Consider the following 16644-nt stretch of genomic DNA (forward strand, 5'->3'; position numbering starts at 1 on the left):
GCCCCCGAAGGGGGTACCCCCCCCCCCCCCTCCCCCTAATCAGGATAGTAGCTCATAAATTTGCACGAGTCGCCTAACCAGCTGTTCTTTTTTTTTCCCTCCCTAAATCGATACGTTTGTGTGCAGTGTGCCTACCTTGCAGGGATAAGATCCTTGCTGACCGCCGTTTGCTGTATGGCGATGTCCCTTCTCTGCTGCCTTAAACAGGTCAGTCCCTGGGAGTCCCCGCTGGTGATCATCGGGGCTAGCAAGCCAGGTGCAAAGCACCATGGTCATGCAGTGGGGGAAGCCGTGTTATAGGCAAGAACTTCCTTTCTGCTTCTTTGGTGGCATGTTTCCTGGGGCCAGAGACTGTGTGGTCCGGCCGGCGGCTGCTGGAACGCATGCCGTGCATTCCACTGAGCTCACTTCCGCCGCTGGCCGACTTCCGGTTTTCGGCCGTGGTTCGTTCCGGCCGCCGGTCCGCCTTCGGTAAGGGCCAGTAGGTCCTCGTCGGGGGCCAGTGGGGAACGCGGATGCGTCCCACTGCTCAGGTCCGATCTCGGGGCGGAGCCATCTACCTCCAGCTATTTAGTCTGCTGGGTAGCAGCATGGGAATGGAGGTGTCTTCCTGCTGGGTGCTTCTTTGCATTGAATGCTGTGGAACTACTGGTTTCAGGTTGGTGTCAGTATCCAGCTACCTCTTGATGTGTGTGTATATTCTCCACATGCTATTGATTATTCACTTTTCAGTATGCCTCTGGATAAGCCTTCCCCTGCTAAAGATCGCCAGTCACCGAGAAGGTGGGCACCTGCTTCTTATGTTGGTCATGGTTCAAGGTCAGTACTATGTTTTTTTTTGTTTTTTGTACACTTTCATATTTTCAGTTCTAGGTCCGGGTCACAACGTGGCCGTGAACGTGGTCGATCCTCTACTTACAGTCGGGGACTGTCTCCTTCTCCGGCAGCCAAGCGTTCGCATCGATATGAGAGGAGGTTCCGCAACAGGTCTCCGTCTGTAAATCAGCGGATTCCCTCGGCACAGCCGGGTACCTCTCATCATCCGCAGCCTCTACCAGAGGGATGTTGGGCTTGTCCCAATAGGGCTTTGCCTGGTAAAACTGCGTGCCAGTCGTGCTTTTTTGAGGCCACTAAGGACAAAGATGCGGACACCTCTCAGGTCATGTCTTTAATGAAGGCGGTTTTTCAGGACACCTTAACCACTTCAAGACCAGGTGTTTAGACCCCCTTCCTGGCCAGGCCATTTTTCAGTATTCAGCGCTGCGGTACTTTGACTGACGTTTATTCCGTCATGCAGCGAGAGAGATCAGTGTCCGGGGCAAGGCCTGGGCCGTCGGGAACGGTTTGCTCCAGTAAGGGCCATGTTTCTTCTGAACCTCATTCTAATTCTTCCTCCTCGGAGGATGAGGATGACGAGTTCGAGGGGTTTGATTTTGCTTTAGTCCAACCCTTCGTTAAAGCTGTTCGTCAGGCTCTTTGGGAAGAGGCTGTGGAGCAACCAGATAAGAAAATACGCTATTTCAAGCATGTTCGAAAGGAAATGTTGTCTTTTCCCTTCATGGATGAGATCAAAGACATCATTCAGGAAGACTAGGGCCAGGTCGAGCGGAAGGCTTCCTTCCGCAATAGGTTTTCCAAGCTGTATCCCTTTACAAAAGAGGATTTCAAGAAGTTGGAAGAATCTCCTGTCGTGGACGCAGCCCTGATGAGATTGGCAAGGCATGTCACATTGCCCTTGGACGATGCCGTCACGTTTAAAGACGTGTTAGATCGGAGGGCAGATTTAGATCTTAAAAAGATCTGATGGCCGGGGGGGCCTGTAAGCCCGCTGTGGCCATGGCGGCAACCTCCAAGGCCTTGGAGGCGTGGGTCAACAGCGCGGAAGCCGCTGTCTCAGACGATCTGGGTAAGACCGAGATCCTGTCTATTCTGCGGAACATCAGGTTGTCATCAGCCTTTTTTGCCAAGGCTTCGGTGGATGTTATTAGATCCTTAGCCAGAGTTATGTTCTCGGCAGTTACGGGCAGAAGGGCCCTGTGGCTCAGGCCATGGGTGGCTGATCCCACCTCTAAGCAGGGGTGGTGTAAAATCCCATTTGAGGGTCAAACTCTGTTTGGCAACAAACTGGACAGCGCTATAGCCAAAGCCACTGGCGGGAAGTCGTGGTTTATTCCGCAAGATCGGTGACTGATGAAGCAAAAAAATGCTCTGTTCCGGAAGGAATCGTTCAACAGGGGGAAGGAGGCCCGGTCCTACAAACCGGGGAAAGAGTTTAGTCGCCCTTGGCGACCTTCCTCCAACTTTTCTAGAGCCAAGAAGGGCCCTGCGGCTCCTGCCCAGGGGCCGCAGAGGTCCTTTTGAAGGCTTGCCCGTCCAGGTCTTCCAGGTAGGTGCGAGATTGGACAGGTTCTGGAAAATCTGGACGGACAAGGTCTCGGATCCTTGGTTCCTAGAGACCGTTATCAGAGGCCATCATTGGTTGTTTCACAAAGCCCCCGGCTCTGTTTTTCGTACAACGCCACTTCCTTTGGATCAGGCTTGAAGATCAATACTCTTGTCTTACGTGGGGAACCTCCTGGTCCAGGGTGTGATATCTCCTGTTCCACGTTCAGAACGTTTTGGAGGTGTCTACTCCCCGCTTTTTCTGGTGCAGAAGAAGTCCGGAGATTGGAGGCCGGTGATCAACCTGACCTTCCTGAACAAGTATATTGTCAAAGACCATTTCAAAATGGAATCTCTACAAACCATCTTGAAGATGATACTGCCCGGGGATTGGATGCTCTCCATAGATTTGAAGGACGCTTACTTTCACGTTCCCATCCACTGTGCGTTTCAACGTTTCCTTCGGTTTTCGCTATGCGGCCTACACTATCAGTTCCTCTGTCTTCCCTTCGGGCTCACAATATCTCCGAGGGTGTTCTCCAAGGTCCTGCTGGCCCTGCTTTGGGAGCAGGGAGTCCGCATCTTCCATTATCTGGACGATATTCTACTGTTACATCGAGATCGGGCATCATTGCTCGAACATCGGACCCTGGTGGTCTCAACTCTGGAACGGTTCGGGTGGCTCATCAATCTGCAGAAGAGCCATCTGTCACCCTCACAGGATCTAGTGTATCTGGGGGCCAGAATAGATACGGCACGTGGTATGGTCTCTCTTCCTCCGGAGAAGATCCCCGTGATCCGCCAACGCCTGTCGGTGGCACTCATTCACGGTCACCTTCCAGCGTCTCACTGTCTTCGAATTGTGGGCACTATGGTGTCCACGATCCCCATGGTCAAGTGGGCCCAGTGGAGGTCCTGTCCCTTCCAGGCCGGGTTCTTGAGCCAATGGGGGACGGAGTCTTTCGGTCAGTGGATTCAGATGACTCCCCGGATGAGGGGCAGTCTCGCCTGGTGGTTCAAGGATCACAATCTTCTGTGCTGTCAATCTCTCCACCAGACTTCGTGGACGATCATTTCCACCGATGCCAGCGAATTGGGATGGGGGGGCGACGTGTTTGGGTCAGTTAGCCCAGGGGGGATGGGATTTTCAGGCGAAAGGAGTTGTCTCCAATGTTCTGGAGTTGAGAGCGATCTTTCAAGATTTGTTGGCCTTCAAGCGGCTTATCATCGGGAAATCGGTTCTCTTGAAAGTGGACAATACCACCGCTGTGGCTTATGTCAGAAGGCAAGGTGGGACGCGCAGCCTCTCCTTGTTGATGGAGGTCGCTCCTATCTTGACGTGGGCCCAGATCCATCTGCTTCGCGTCTCGGCTGTGTATGTTCCCGGGGTACTCAATCTCCAGGCGGATTATCTATCTCGTGTGCCAATGGACAACAACGAGTGGTGCCTACTGAAAAAAGTATTTCAGGAGCTTGTAGAATGGAGCTTCGTTCCAGAGATAGATCTGTTTGCGCCCCGACTCAACACCAAGGTTCCCAGGTTCTTTTCGAGGTTCCCTTGCCCTCAAGCAGTGGCAACAGACGCCCTGACGGCGCAATGGATGTTTCGGAGGGCATATGCCTTTCCACCTGTTCCTTTGATCCTTCATTTTCTGCAGAGGCTCCGTGGCGAAGATGTGACGGTCCTTACAGTGATTCCGAACTGGCCCAAGAGGCCTTGGTACCCTCTCCTTCGTCAGCTGAGCGTTCGGTCCCCACGACCTCTGCCGCTCATACCGGATCTTCTTTCTCAGGGGGCGGTGTTGCACCCGGCACAGATGAAGCTCTGCCTGACGGCTTGGATATTGAGAGGCGGAGATTGGTCATGCTAGGGTGTTCGGACAGGGTTGTTAACACTCTGCTGCTCTCTAGGAAAGCCAGCACGAACAGTGCCTACAATAGAGTGTGGCTGAAATTCCAGGAGTTCGCCTTGGGGCATGACTTTAGGCCTTTAAATCCACGAGTTATGGATGTACTGGACTTTCTACAGCGGGGACTGGACATGGAATTGAGCGTTAGCACGCTCAAGGGCCAGATTTCGGCCTTATCGGCCTTTACGGGCCTTCAGCTTGCCTCCAATGCTCTTGTGGTTCAGTTCTTTAAGGCTGCATTACGTGTAAGAGTGCCAAGGGCACGGGTGTTCCCTAAATGGGACCTTCCTCTTGTGCTAGATTTTCTGGCGTCAGACGACTTTGGAGATTCACTGTCTCTGTGGCACCTTACGCTGAAGACGGCCTTCTTGGTTGCCATTACCTCGGCTCGGAGGGTTTCAGAGCTGGCCGCTTTGGCGTTTAAAGAACCCTTTACAACCTTCCTGGCGGATAGGGTGGTCCTAGTTCCCATGCTGGGGTTCGTACCCAAAGCTGTGACCGATTTCCATATGCGACAAGAGATTGTTCTGCCTGCGTTTCGGCCTGATGATGATCCTCGCCTGAGTCGGTTGGATGTCGCTGGGACGCTGCATGAGTATGTTCTGGCAACCGGAGAATTACGGTCTACTGACCATCTTTTTGTGGTGCCCGCGGGGGCTAGAAAGGGTGCTAAGGCGTCCAGCAGACTCATTGCCTCATGGGTGGTAAAGACTATCACGTTGGCTTATGAAGCCAACCATCTGCCCGTGCCGTCTACAGTTGCAGCACATGCCACGAGGAGTCTCTCCACATCCTGGGCGGCTGTGAATCGAGTGTCTCTGGAGACGGTCTGCAATGCAGCCATGTGGTCATCTCGTCACAAGTTTATGAATCATTATTGTGTGGATCCGGCGGCTTTGACTGTCGGTTTTGGCCATTCGGTTCTTTCTTCTGCTATGGGTGTATGATTAAATTTTCACACTTACCCTCCCTGTGCTTTGGCTAGTTATTTCCCATTCGTGTGCTGCCATGGAGCTGACAGGAAAACAGGAAAATTGTATTTCATACTTACCGTAATTATCCTTTCCTGTCAGCTCCATGGCAGCACAGGGCCCACCCGATCGGTCGTCTAGTTACGGAACAGCTGGTTAGGCGACTCATGCAAATTTATGAGCTACTATCCTGATTAGGGGGGAGGAGGGGGGGTTAACCCATTCGTGTGCTGCCATGGAGCTGACCGGAAAGGAAAATTACGGTAAGTATGAAATACAATTTTCCTGTTTTTAGACCCAACGGCATCATCACTGGGTCACTATGCTTCTCTAGGCAGTGCAAGCAAATAATGCTGGTGGGAGGAGCCAGCAGGGTTCTGGGCCATCAGCCCTAATTTAAGCAGTAGGCGGGCTCTTAGCAAGAGTTATGCAAGAATCAAAATGCCTTAATAGGTGGGTATCAGTCTTGAGGAGTGGGTGATCCTAGACAGGCTCAATTGTGCATGCAGACCGCCCTAGGTAGCACTCGCATGCGATGATGAGTCTGCATGATTTAAAAAAACTGAAATCCACTTAATGAAATGTGTGGGCCAACCGACAATTGCAGACATAGTCTGCTTAGTCCCCGTTAGTTTGACGCTCAAAGTTAAGCACGACAAATCACTTAACAAAAAGAAATCCCATTCATTTCAATGGCCCCTGTTCATACCTGAGCGTTTTGTCGCAAGCTGTAAAACGCTAAACACTAAAAAAAAGTACATGAGCTTTTTTTGGCAGATTACAGTGCATTTGCTCCAAAGAATTTGATGCAAATGCCTGGACCGCAATGTCTTTCAATCATCACGAGCGCGCGTCTAATGCACGCAAAAACTAGCTAATCACACTAGACGAAAACACACGCTAATATGCATGAAAACGCTGATGTTTAGGTGTGAACGGAGCCTTACTCTAATTTCGCTACATACTGCAATCTTCTCTGAGTGTGCATTAGAATCTGCAGCAAGTCAGACAGAGCCTGCTTCATTTTCTTTCTGGCTGGAGGATGTCAAGCATCATCTAGCACTTTGCTCCCCAGTCTGATTGTCCCATTTGACTTTGAAGGAAAGTGCTAGATGAAGCTTGGTATTCTCCAGCCAGAAAGAAAATTAAGTGGGCTCTATCTGACTTACTGCAGGTTCTAATGCACACTGTAAGAAGCTCACAGCTTTGGTGTGTAGCAAAATCAAAAGTAGGCAGACTATGTCTGTAATTGACAGTTGTCTGGATGTCAAACTGGTCCACTGCCTTCAATACTTTCTGAGCACTAATAAGTATGCATATCAGTAGGGATGTCCAGATACCAGTTCAGATACCATTACCCATACTTGGCATTTTCACAAGAACTACCAGGGTTGCAGAGGTTGCAGCTGGGACCTGGCTCTGGCTCTCCACCACTGTCCTGAAATCATTGGTCTGTATTATTTTAGAAAAACTGTCACATGACAGTAAACAAAACAATCTATCAGTGATTGGTATCTGTATTACTTGGACTTGGTAAATTGGTACTAATATATATACAGGTGAAACTCTAATAATTAGAATATCGTGCAAAAGTAATTGCAGTAAGTGCTGCAAAAGACATTGATGCCAAAAGTATGCCAAAAGTATTACCATGACACCCAGCAACTAGAATCTTCCAAAATAGCTATGCACCTGATGTCTAAATATATCTCAAGATATATTACAGCTGTAATACCGTATACTAATACAAGTAAAATAGCATTTAATTGTGTTGAGGATAACTGAACAATACATTACTAGCAAGTATCAGGAAATACATGGCCATCTGAAAATCACAATTTACTCTCTGTTGAAAACAAGTAGTTAGTTCCCTTTGCGGAAGTCAAACTCAGAATCTCGCAAGTCATGTTTTTTGAGAAGATGTTGACTGTCCAATCTGATACACTCTCTAAATTTAAGAAGATTTGGGAACCATGGATCGTTTCCTACACGCCTCCCTCTTTTCATTTGGAATCCTTGATCCTGTGAGGTCTTTGGTCTACCCCTATCCCGTATTTATATAGCAGGAGGGTGTGGCTATGGTGTCATTCACTTCAATGGCCCGCCACACCCCCTCCTGCCCCACAAAAAAGTGAGCCGGCAGCAATGCAATGCAGTTCTGGACCAGAACGCACTGCATCTGGTGTGAACCTAGCCTAAAGTCTAATGGCCAAGTCTACACAGAAAAGGAAAGTTATCCCATTCTTTTATCTTTCAGGCACTAATAGTATAGGGCTGGAGCTAGCGATTATTTTAATAATCACTTAGTTAGCCGATTATTGAGTTTGATTAATTTGATTTTTTTTTTTTAAATACATTTAAAAACGCTAAATTGATGGACTACTAGTTTGTATTGAGACTGTAGTCCATCATGGGAGCAAGCCTGGAGCGGTGACTATTTTACAACACACACAGGGACCATGGGGAACAAAAGTAGCCACCCTCCAGAAGGAAGGACAGTGTCAGCACCAATTCAGAGATGATTTGAGGATTTACAGCCGAGTGATACACAAATAAGGCGCAATGTACATCAGCTATAGAGGAATACAAATACCAGCAATACATTATACAGCACAATGCAGAATACCACCAGCTATAGACGAATACTAAACCCAGCAATACATTATACAGCGTGTACTTGTACACGGTATACTTGTGTACCATGTGAGGGGAAAAAGCAGGTGAGGGGACTTCAAAGGGGGAGGGGGAAACATCTCCACCACGTACATGTGCTTTCCTCCCTGCAGTCCCAGGCTGCCCTCCCCTCCTTGTGTAAAAACAGTATACAGTGAGCCCCTGATGAGACGATAATTAATGTAATCTCCTCTCCTTGACCATTATAAGAGCATCAAATGTTTGAAAATGTATGCTCTAGGAAGATATCTAGTAATTGTCTCCAAGAGCTAGAAAAATCGGTTGAGTGACTCATTATGAAAGTGACTAAGCAAACCAGATATACCAGAAAACATAAAAGTGCTTTCTGGTGATGTGTAAAAGATATAAACGCAGTAAGCTTAGGGTAGAATGACTCTACAGAGCTATAATGTCCCTGTCTATTGGTATTGCACAAGAACATTTTTTACCAAGAACTTATTTTTTTAAGCAAAGCACAGTTTCTTGCAAACAAATTGCGGTCTCATCCCACAAATTAATCTCTACTATGTGCACATGCCATCTGTGAATACTTCTCACAATTTTCAGTCAACCAAAATTGATAGATAATTTAATAATAGATACAGATGAGCTTTAGCTGCCTCCCGGCCAGACGTTCCGTTTACCCACTTGAAGTCCACGGTGTTAAACCCCCTTCCTGTCCAGGCCATTTTTCAGTGTTCAGCGCTGTGGTACTTTGACAGACATTTGTTAAGTCATGCAACGCTGTACTGAAATGAATGTTATACCATTTTTGGGGGACAGATAGAGCTTTCTTTTGGTGGTATTTAATCACCACTGGGGTTTTTATTTTTTACTATATTAAGGAAAAATTACCAAAAATTAAAAAAAAAAAACGGTTTCCCCTATATTAAATTATAAAACATTTATTATCACCCAAATTTTTTGGTAAAATATAAAAGGCGGGGGTCACGTCGAGTAAAAAGACACCAAACATGTCAAGTCTTAAAATTGTAGAGCTGCAGCTAACGATTATTTTCATAATCGATTAGTTAGCCGATTATTATGTTCGATTAATCGATTAATCGGATTTAAAAAAAAAAGTCTCCAGTGATGGACTACTAGTTTGTATTGAGATTGTAGTCCATCACGGGAGCAAGCTTGGAGCGGTGGAAGTAAAAAAAAAAAGTGTGGTGTGCAATATAGTACATTATAAAGCGGCACAGTGCAGAATACCAGCAGCTATAGCGGAATGCAGCAAATCGCAGCAATAGTACATTATACTATAATGTATTATTGCTGGGATCTGATGTATTCCTCTATAGCTGGCGTTATTGGAGAGAATGGGTATGATGCAGGAATAGAGAGGACGGGTATGATGGTGGAATGGGGTGCAGAGGACGGGTATGATGGTGGAATGGAGTGCAGGGATGGAGAGGACGGGTATGATGGTGGAATGGAGTGCAGGGATGGAGAGGACAGGTATAATGATGGAATGGAGTGAAGGGATGGAGAGGATGGGTATGATGGTGGAATGGGGTGCAGAGGACGGGTATGATGGTGGGTTGGGGTGCAGAGGACGGGTATGATGGTGGGTTGGGGTGCAGAGGATGGGTATGATGGTGGGTTGGGGTGCACAGTGTTGGGTCCCAGGCTCTTGGTCGGGGCACTTACTGTCTGAGCATTCCCTCCATAGATGCCGGCTCGTCCCCAGCCATAGTCTCCGTCCCCCGGCTGACACCCGTCACGCTCACATCCCCGGCACCCGTCATGTGATCGGCCCGGCTAGATGTGAGGAGCGTCGGGAGCTGGACCGCTGCGGCGTGCGCGTTCGGTGGGCGTGGCGTGCGCTGCGTGCGGGGCTTGAGTGTGGAGCCGCGAACAGGCTTCAGCGGTGGGCGTGGCTTATGCGTCCTGTGGGCACGGCGGGAGCAGCGTGCGGTGGGAGGTGTCCTGTGAGCACGGCGGGCGCAGCGGTACGTGAGCAGCGTGTGACGTGTGCTTCAGGCCGCGTGTAGAGCCCCGAACAGGGAAATCAATTGATAGCCGACGAATCGACGATCGAAAACGTTGGTAACGTTTTCAATCGTCGATTTTAATCGACTAAATCGATTAACAGCTCTATAAAATTGTGCTCGAAACCTCAACAAACTACAATACCCAAAATTGGCCATAGGCAACGCTTTAAAAACTTTTACCGCTCAGTTTAGTGTTATCAGTGATTGATGGCCCTAAAAATATTGCTCTCACCCCGACGTTCGCGGCGATATGTAACATGTGTAGCGCAATTGCCGTTTTCGCACGCTTATATATTTTTTACACTTATTGTTATTGCTATCACATAGGGGGATAGCAATCCCCCTATATAATAGCAAAGGCACACTGACAGGTCCTCTTTATGGAGACATTAGGGGTCTTTAAGACCCCTAATGTCACCTGGGGACCCCAAAAGAAGCTGATGAAGAAGAGTTCTGCTTCTTCTCTCTGGCAATAGCAGCCAGAGGACTGACAGGTGAATGCGGAAGTGATGTATTACACATCACGTCCGCATTCACACTACGTATGGAGATCAGCAAGGAGGAAGATGCTTATCTCCCTCCCATCTTACCTCCTGACACCCTCCTGAGTCGGTCCCGGGCCGCAGATGGGGTAGCAGATCCCGTCCATTTTTTAACAACGGGCAAGCGTTCAAACGGCCGGCCGGGAGGTTCCTGGACGTAACAAAACACAACCTGTTTGCCCCAGGGGTGAGCGATAAACTGCCCAAATTTAAAAACAGGCAGCGATGCCTGTTTACATACAAGCAATCCGCCATCTATAGAGCCCATACATGCACGCGTGCAAACATGCGTCTAATGCGCATACATGCGAAAAAGACGATTGCGCCCATTACGCCGCACGTTACATATCGCCGCAGCAATAATTCTAGGGCCATTAATCACTGATAACACTAAACTGATGATCGGTAAATCTTCTAAAGCGTCGCCTATGGTCAATTTTGGGTATGGTAGTTTTATGCGATTTTGGGGGTGCGCACAATTTTAAGGCTTGGCATGTTTGGTGTCTATTTTACCAAAAAAGTAGGTAACAATAATTGTTTCCTAACATAATGTAAAAAAACTTTTTTGTTTTGAAAATTTTCAGTAATTTTTCCTCAATATGGTAAAAACTAAAAACCGCAGCAGTGATTAAATACCACCAAAAGAAAGCTCTATCTGTTCCCCCAAAAATGGTAAATTAATTTCAGTACAGCGTCGCATGACGGAATAAATGTCAGTCAAAGTACCACAGCGCTGAATACTAAAAAATGGCCTGGCCAGGAAGGGGGTGTAAACACCTGGTCTTCAAGTGGTTAAGAGGAACTTTACCCATATCTTTGAAATTACAACAAAGATACCTTTAGAAATGTTTAGTAATGGCAATTTACATACAGATGTCTAAAGATAATTGCAGGGTTTTTATTCTTTATGTGCCTACTTTGTCTTTCCACTCTTCTCTCAGTGGCCATTTTAACTAAGGGCAGATTAATATATCTTCCTTTATTTCCTGGAACTCTGGCACGTGTGCTTGAAAAATCCCCTCGTCTGTGACGAGAGGACAGCGGAGCCGGACGAGTAGCTTCCCGGCCAGCTGTTGTAATTAAACCACTGGCCAGGAGCTTTAGGCCTGGTTCACACCTGTACATTTTGTAGCGCGTTCAACGCTCTACGAACGCTTTACAAAACGCTCAAACATGAAAATCCCATTGTTTTCTATGGGTATGGTTCACACCTCGCCGTATTTCAGCCCGTCTGAACGCGCTACAAAACGGCCTACGCCTGAAAAGGTACATGAGCTTCTTTGCTGCGTTTTTGTCGCGCATTTCCATTGGGATACAGCCAAGTAGCCCTCGGAAACACGCGTTTGTCGCACGTTTTTTTACCGCGGATCGCGGTAAAAACGCGCATATTCAATACGCCTAGGTGTGAACAGAGCCTTACATGCAAGCTATCGGGCGTCTCTAGAGACCCCCCCGAACGTTTGTATTAGCAGCAGCTGTCACTGTCGATGCCGGTCCCGAGCTCCGCTGTGCCCGATGCGGCCGGGACTGGCACGGCTGCTCTGTGACAGGAGATGAAAGGGAGATCAGTACAGATCTCCCTCTAAGGCTCTGTTCACACCTAGGTGTATAGAATATGCGCGTTTGTCGCGCGTTTTGACCGCGATTCACGGTAAAAAAACGCTCAACAAACGCGCGTTTCCGAGGGTTACTTGGCTGTATCCCAATGGAAACGCGCTACAAAAACGCCGCAAAGAAGCTCATGTACCTTTTCAGGCGTAGGCCGTTTTGTAGCGCGTTCAGACGGGCTGAAATACGGCAAAGTGTGAACCATACCTATAGAAAACAATGGGATTTTCTTGTTTGAGCGTTTTGTAGAGCGTTCATAGAGCGTTGAACGCGCTACAAAACGTACAGGTGTGAACCATGCCCAACTCCTCTCCAGCCCCCGAATGCAGGAAGTGATGTATATTACATCATTTCCGCATTCTGCTGTCACTCTCCAGCTTCAGATGCTCTCTGCTTCATCAGCTTCTCTGGGGGTCCCTAGGTGACATTAGGGGTCTTGGAGACCCCTGATGTCTCCGTAAAGAGGACCTGTCATGTAAATTGGCTATCACATAGGAAGCTTCTTAGCCCCCCATGTGATAGCAATAAAGTCAAGTGTAAAAAAAAAAAAAAATTAATAAAACACAAAATGTTTTTAAAGTCCCCCGCCCCCTCCATACACACGCAAACATGTGTCGGGTGCGCCTACGTACGAAAGCCTGATTGCACCTATTGTGCCGCACATGTTACATATCACCGCGAACGTCGGAGTGCGGAGTGCCATTAATCACAACACTAAACTGATGAGCAGTAAAAGCATTTAAAGCATCGCGTATGGCCAATATTCAGTGTGGTCGTTCTTTGTGATTTTGCGGGCACAATTTTAAGGCTTGACATGTTATTTACCCAACGTGACCCCGTCTTTTATATTTTACCAAAAAATTGGGGAAAACATTTTTCCCCCCGAAATTTAGGGTACTTTTTTAATTATGTAGTAAAAAAGTGGTGATTATATACCTCCAAAAGAAAGCTCTACCTGTCCTTAAAAAAAATGTTAAATTGCAGGGCTATACCCGGTCATGCTGACTGGTGACATTTTTTACTGACTGGTGAGACACCCTAAAAAAATGTAAGCCCTGCACATGTGACTAGGACATGTGACCATGCACATCATGTCAGGGGAGAGCCCTTTGCCTGAGATCTTGTGAGATTACAGATGAGATTTCACAGCAATGCACTTCTGAGAGAACCAGTAAGTGGAAAAACAATAATTGTAGGTAAAATAAAAATATGTTTATTTATTAATCAATGTAAGATGATTTCATATGAGCATGCAGAGCTGTGTGCTGATGTGATTTTTAGTCATAGGGGTATAGGTCCACTTTAAGCCCAGGCTGTCCAATTAGCAGCATTTACAAGAGTTCCACTGAGGATACTCCCCTCTGACTATGAATGCATATTTGCTTGTCCCCCCGCTTCCCAGCACTGTGTGAGAAGAAGTAAAGATTGTGGCACTGGAGACAAGGTATATATATATATATATAACAGAACACAACACAGCAGGTATGCAGCACAGCAGGTATCCAGCACAACCCAACCGCCACACACACACACAGAAGGTATCAAGCATATCCACACACACACACACACACACACACACAGCATGTATAAAGAACATCTCCCCTATTCCCACTTACAGCAGGTAGAGATTTTCTCTCCCCTCAGACCAACCATCAGCAACTATCTGGTGCATATTCCCACCCTCTTAGCACATCATACAGCTGCCCCAGCATATCTCTCCATCAGGGCCGGTGCTAGGATTCTTGCCTACACAGGCAAGGTGCATTTTTGCAAGTGCTTGTCAAAATGCCCTGTTTTTTCCGCCCTCACCCTGCAGCGCCCTCAGGCGGCCGCCTGACTTGCCTTGCGGTAGCGCCGGGCCTGCTCTCCATCTCTCCCCAGGCCAAACCATCTACCCCTCCACAACCAGCATATCCTATCACCCCTGGCTCACACATGTACATCACTCTCCAGTCTTCAGCCACCGCCCACAGAACATCCACCCAACGTCACCCCCCAACAACAGCACATGCCTCTAAGGCCCTCAGGCCTTCCACATCACAGTCCCAACACACAAATCTAAATGCATTCCTTTCAATGTGGTTAGTTCACACCAATGTGGTGTGTGCTGAAAAAAGTGCAGCTTGTAGTACTTTTTTTAAACACAGTTGCGCCACAAACCATCGCATTGTAGTGCCCCTGCAGTGACCAGAACTGAATGAAATGTCACTTGGTACATTTCAATAAAGTTCTAACAAAAAAACAGTAAACCGCACAATGCGCCTGGAATGGTGCAGCAGCACTATTGCTCCCAACACACACCAGCAGACATGCTAAGAATGAGGAACAGAGAAAGAGAATGAAGAAAGTGAGAGAATGAGAAAATATAAAGCTTTAAATAGACAAATGGCATTTGTAATTTTGCCTATTTAAAAGAGAACTATGGGGTAAGTATTTGTTCCCATAATTCTTTTAAGAATCACGGGAGGACATGAACTAGCGTCCTCCTGTGACCCAAAGCTCAGTATACCGCGAGCTACAGCTCGCGGTATACTGAGACTGCTGCAGCCGGGACGTATCCCGACATTACTGTTGAGATCCATCCAGCTGCGTGAAAGCTGGCTCTGCCTATCTAGAGGCAGAGCCAGCTGTACCCGCCCCCTCTCCCGTCCGTTCCTCCAGTCAGCGCTGGAGGATCAGAGCGGGGAGGGGGGGGGGCAAATCCCTGCAGCGAGCCTGCACGGTCTCTGAAGGGAGATGATTGAGAATTGAGCTCACTTCCCGATCTATTGAGCCGACGTGTGACAGTTCAATTGTCACATGTCGGCTCGAACTATGAGGATGAGTGATTTTCACTCACCTCATAGTTCTCCTTTAAGCTACAGTAATAATTTTGACTAGAGGTGCACCGAAAAGAAAATTTAAAAACCGAAAATGAAACGAAAAAAAATGTCAGGCCTAAACCGAAAATGTATTTTATTCTAACTTTATCTAAATTCAAATATTTTATTTTTATTTATTCATTTTTATTAAATATTTTTATTTTTTACTTTACCTTTAGGGGCTTTGGGGAAATATTAGGGGTCTAAACAGAACCCTGATATTTCCCTTTTAAAAGAAAAAGAGATTGAGGACACAGAGTCCTTAATCTCTATTTCTGCAGCCTCTGTTATAGATGAACAGGATTCCTCTATACTGAGTGTTCCTGTTCATTCATAACATGAGGACAGAGTATGTTTACTATATCCACAATCATGAATGAACAGGAAGTAATGTAGATCACTCCCATTCATTCATAATTGGGGACACAGTAAACATACTATGTCCTCAATTATTTACAAATGGCAATCTACAAACAGATACCTATAGATAACTGCAGGCTTTTTATTCTTTACAAACCTTATTTTTCTTTTCCTTTCCATTCTTTTTACAGTGGCCATTTTAACTAATTGCAGATTAATATATCTTTCTTTATTTTCTGGTACTCTGGCACGTGTGACTAGGGCTTGTGACCATGCACATCATCTCAGGGGAGAAAAATGCCTTGACTACAGATGAGATTTCCCAGCAATGCACTGCTGATGTAACCTTCCCAGGATGCAATGCTTGGGCACATTACATCATGAATGTCCAAAAGAAACAGAAAATGGAAAAACTAACAAAATAATTGTTAGTAAAATAAAGGTTTTATTTAATGAATCAATGTAAGGTGATTTCATATCAGAATGCAGATCTGCATGCTGATGTGATTTTTAGTGAAAGGGGGTAAAGGTCTGCTTTAATAACCCACACACTTAAAGAGGAACTACACCCTCCTATCCTTTACAGCCAAGGAAGGCACCATCTAAGGCTGGGTTCACACCTGTGCGTACGGAATATGCGCGTTTGTCGCGCGTTTTTACCGCGATTTGCGGTAAAAGAAACGCGCGACAAACGCACGTTTCCAAGGGCTATCCGGCTGTATCCGGCAAATACGCCCCAAAGAAGCTCCTGTACTTCTTTGGGCGTAGGGCGTTTTTCAGCGCGTTCCTACGCGCTGTAAAACGCCCAGGTGGGAACCATGTCCATTGGCAATTATTGGTTTTCACATGCTGAGCGTTTTACAGTGCGTAGGAACGCGCTGTAAAACGCCCAGGTGTGAACCAGGCCTAAGCCTCTCTTTTGATTGCAGGTGCCATGGTGATCCACATGCAATAGGCTGCGACACCAGTTATTGGAGGGCTTGACCATTGGCATGCCTTGAAAGTAAAGGTTTTGAAAGACAGATAAATTGGTTGCTTTAGTTCTCCGTTAATAGCTATTGAATAACTGCAATAACATTTCTGCATCTAAATTTCCAGATCTATTCACCTGTAATTACCGGTAGGGATGTTCAGATGGCATTTTCATGAGAACTACCAGTGTCGCAGTGGTTGCAACTGGGCCCTGGTGCTCCACCTATGTCCTGAAATCATTAGCCTGTAGTGTTTTGGAAAAACTGTCACATGACTAGTAAACAAAACAATCAGTGATTGGTATCTGTATTACTTGGACTTGGTACTAATATATATTAGTACCAATTAATTATATATATATATATATA

The sequence above is a fragment of the Nanorana parkeri genome, unplaced genomic scaffold, assembly GCF_000935625.1.
Source record: "Nanorana parkeri isolate BGI_ZX_2015 unplaced genomic scaffold, ASM93562v1 scaffold1366, whole genome shotgun sequence".
NCBI classification, from domain to species: domain Eukaryota; kingdom Metazoa; phylum Chordata; class Amphibia; order Anura; family Dicroglossidae; genus Nanorana; species Nanorana parkeri.